A 3,976-nucleotide genomic window follows, 5' to 3' on the forward strand; every position below is an offset into this window, starting at 1 on the left:
AAGACTAGAACCTTAATGAAGCGGCTCACTCCATGCTCAAAGTTTTGGCTTACCCAATTCCTATTGGGAGGAGGCAGTCTCAACTGCATGCAACATCTAACTCCTTATGACGCTTGGACTGACATCAAACTAGATGTCTCCCATATAAGAATTTTTGGCTGTCATACATATGCACATGTTCTTGCAGAGAAACACCACGAATTGGATGATAGGGTTGAGAAGAAACTTTTCATAGATCAGTTTGGAGTCAAAGCTTATAGCCTTTATAACACCATTACCTGACGGTTCCAATTCAGTCGGAGCCCTTCTTCAATGAAATGGCACTCTTACCTCCCCCCACCAACAAAAGGCAGAACCTGAATTAGCCACTGTGAGGCATCAACATCAAATAGGCATGTTTACACAAATGGCCATTTTACTATAAACAACGCTCCAAACTACATTAATACACCTCAAGCTCCACCACTTGTCCAACAAAATTGAGCTGTGTCAACTCTCCTCCACCAGTTCCATTGAAGACACCACAACGCACTGCTCCTTTGGTGGCTGCAAGATAACAACAGAGTGCAGTTCACTGTTGGCATTAGCATCCGTTTGTATCTCATTAGACATCACCCTTGCAAGCACAAGGGGTCATGCATTGCAATCACCAGGCTTAACTAAAATTCTCGTCAACCTCCATGTGGCACACATGTAACAGGCGCTTCCAAAATTTCACCCCCATCATGCAGTCTCCAGATGGTGCATGAATCCTTATCCTATTCATCTGGCAAGTATGAAGGTGCTCCCTCTACTAGTGCCTACCATGAAGATGCAAATAATGTTCCCTCACCCAGTGCCTACCATGAAGATGCAAACAATGTTCCCTCACCCACCTGAGCTGGACACATGGAACCTCCTTCCTCATCAAGTTTACCAATCATAGTTGCTTGCGATCGCGCCCCCTCAATGACTTCTTCACATGAGTTCCCACAGTCATGTTCTCCTGCCTCCCATTGTCGTGCTCCCATGTATCGCAACAACAACTATGACATACTTGGTGAAGCACATGTTGCTGAGATGCTTGAGAACCTACAATCTTCCCTTGACAATGACCTCGACCCTGGTGATGCCCTGACTGCTCTGACTGCACTTGAGACATATTTATGGAAGACCGCCATGGATGATGAGTATCACTTGCTAAAGCAAAACATGACTTGAATATTAGTGGACCGGCCACCAAACCATTGGCTTGTGACTTGCAAACAGCTCCTTCAACACAAATATAATCCAGATGACTCTGTTGTTGCTTGTTCCAAAGGGTGCCTCGTTGTTGTGGATTCACACAAGTCCAGGGTATCAATTCTACCAAGACCTTTTCCCTGTTCTGAGCATGACTCGCTCCTTACACGGCCTGAAGCAGTCTCCCCGTCTTTCATACCTTAAGTTTAATACCTTGTTGTTGCTGTAAGATGCAAAAGTCACTGGTTTGAAGTACAACACAAATACCGCTTAATGAATCAACATATCAAATGTCACCACCTTGTATGGCCACACTTGATGAATAATTTCTCTACCTGTGTGACAGTCTAGTTCTCAGATTGAGTTAAAGCTAGTTTTGCTAATTTCTACAATAGCATGGAGTTATTCCACTTTGATTCTTATGCACAAATAGCTGCCAACCTCTGATTCCAATGGTGATGGGGGAGACATCTTTTGGACGGATGTTGCCTTTGTGACTTCTTGTTGCATGTGGGTGCCCTCCTCAAAGCCAGTACGCTCTGCGACAGCATAATCATGGTCGATAAGCCTTTTCCAAGCCTTCACCATCCGCTTGGCGAGGGCTGCCACGCACTGCGCGAGGGGTGCTTGCGCAGGCCGTTCACCACCTTCCTGACCTGTGTTGCTTTGAGGAGGTCCAAGGTCATGTGCACCCCCTCCAACTCTTGCAGCGCCTCCAGAGTATTCAGGGGGCCTTCTGACTCAAATTTGACCAGTTTTTCTTTGATGGCTAGCACGCTTTCCTCCAGTAGGAGCCCTACCACCGTAGAGGTGGTGGTGATGCTGCTCTGTTGCCTTGGCGCAGGAAGCTGGGAGGAGAAGATAGTGCTGGGATGTGGATCATCTTCTCAGAGGCGTGTAGAGCATCTGCGCGCCAGGCGGTCTCTCTTTGCGGCCAAGCCTTGCGGGTCCTTGTGGTAGGCGACGACGATGGCCCTCTCGTAGGCGGCCCACACATCCTCTGGTCCAAGCATCGCCTCCACGACGAGCTACTGTGGGTACTCGCTTTGCTTTTGCTTCGCTTTGTAGCGTACCCTGCCCTGCCTTTCTTCTTCGCTTTGCTGTGAAGCTGTGGACCGCCGTTGGCAAGCGACTAAGCATGAAGAAGCGCAGACTTGTGCTAATCGCAGAGACTCGGAGAGGGAAGGTGCAAGATGCACACGGCACTACACGCCGAAGTAGACAAATAAGCTTGGAACAGGAGCATGTAGGGTAAACTCGGCCCAGATTTGGACAAACCCTGCATTCACCTTTCAATATTAACTAAACATTAATGTCACAATTATTCTCTTCCACACCCATAAATGGCACTTCTCGGCAACGGCGTTCACATCGGACACCAAGCCGAGTACACCGAACACCGGGCCGAGTTTACTTCTGGGCCGTGTTTACTTTATCTAATCCAACGACGCGTGATCATCGCATCTAGCGCGACGGACGGCACCTACAGTCATTGATCCCAACACTCCCTCCCCGTGTGACTTAGTGCCGATGCATGGGCATGAGGTGCGTGCACAGAGAGAGAGAGAGAGAGAGAGAGAGAGAGAGAGAGAGAGAGAGAGAGAGAGAGAGAGAGAGAGTGTGTGTGTTAATCCTGATGTTGGCAATGAACATGAGCATGAGCAAGTAGGGGCGTGCGTACGCGCGCGCGCACACACACAGAGCGAGAGAGAGAGAGAGACCTTAAAGAGCTCAGAAGGACGAAAGCCTCCCATCCACATAAAGCACCACTCTGCAGCAGCTGTCAAATTTGTCATAAAAAAAGCCCTTGGTTTTGTTATTCTCTTTTCTAGCTTTAATGTGGATGGTTGTGATTGATCCCTTGTGGTAAAAATTATCCACAATGGCATTAACTACAAGCCTCCATCCAAAATGGTTGTAACTCTCAAAAAGTAAGGCTTCTTTGGGAAAGGCACTTTCCCAAAGCTTGGGTTTGTTAGATACATTGCACTAAATTTCATTTTCCCAAAGTAATTCATCACTCCCAATTTTTCCTTTGTTGATATTTCATCGTTTTCCATCCACTGCTTTAGCAATTGCTAAAAGTTTGGATGGCTCCTCAAAAATACCCTCAATGGGAATTGCCTAATTGGATTATTGAGAAAATCCTTGAGGATAATAGTATGGTTTACTTCCTTTCTTCACTTTGTTAACTTGACCATTCCCAATTGGTTCTAACTCCATCACTTTGAGAAGCTCTTTTCTTGCCTTATAAAAATTCTTCTTCTCAATGGGTAGGTAAAGATAGGCTTCATAGCTTACATTAATCTTATCAACTCCTTTGATTTCTTTGATGAATGCTAGATCTTACCTCTTTACCTTGAATTATGAATACTCTCCTCTCACATCTTTTTTGGTTTATGTGTTGCATTTTCTTGGTCCTTCTTATATGTGCTTCTTGTTTTTAGGCTTATGTTATTGTTATTTAGAAGTACTATCTCACTTCTTCTTTTTTAGCTTCTCAATCTTCTTGGCATGTGGTATTAGTAGATAAAGTAATATAAATGGTATGTCGATGCTCCACCCTCATATTGTATTGTGTAGGCATTGAGTAGTTCATGTTTGTGCACCCCCATTATGAGGAGTAACCATGGTTGAGTAGCCTAGGTGCCAACACCCTCGTATTCACACGGGAAGGTGGCCTAGGGGACCAAATGGTTTAGAGATAGCTTGGATTCCTTTTGGACACCCTATCCATAAGCTGAGGGAAGCATTT

At 45.7% G+C, this 3,976-nt stretch overlaps 1 long non-coding RNA gene across 1 annotated transcript; it reads right to left on the reverse strand.

The window, feature by feature from the left end:
• Positions 1-214: 214 nt before the first annotated feature.
• Positions 215-2,421, reverse strand: LOC147605929 (uncharacterized). Its single transcript, XR_015265094.1, has 2 exons — positions 876-2,421; positions 215-546 (listed from the first exon to the last, which is right to left on the reverse strand). It is a non-coding gene; the product is annotated as an uncharacterized LOC147605929 (long non-coding RNA).
• Positions 2,422-3,976: the final 1,555 nt, after the last annotated feature.

The sequence above is a fragment of the Cibotium barometz genome, chromosome 58 (genome assembly GCF_041138505.1).
Source record: "Cibotium barometz isolate CiBa-2024 chromosome 58, ASM4113850v1, whole genome shotgun sequence".
In the NCBI taxonomy this organism is placed as follows: Eukaryota; Viridiplantae; Streptophyta; class Polypodiopsida; order Cyatheales; family Cibotiaceae; genus Cibotium; species Cibotium barometz.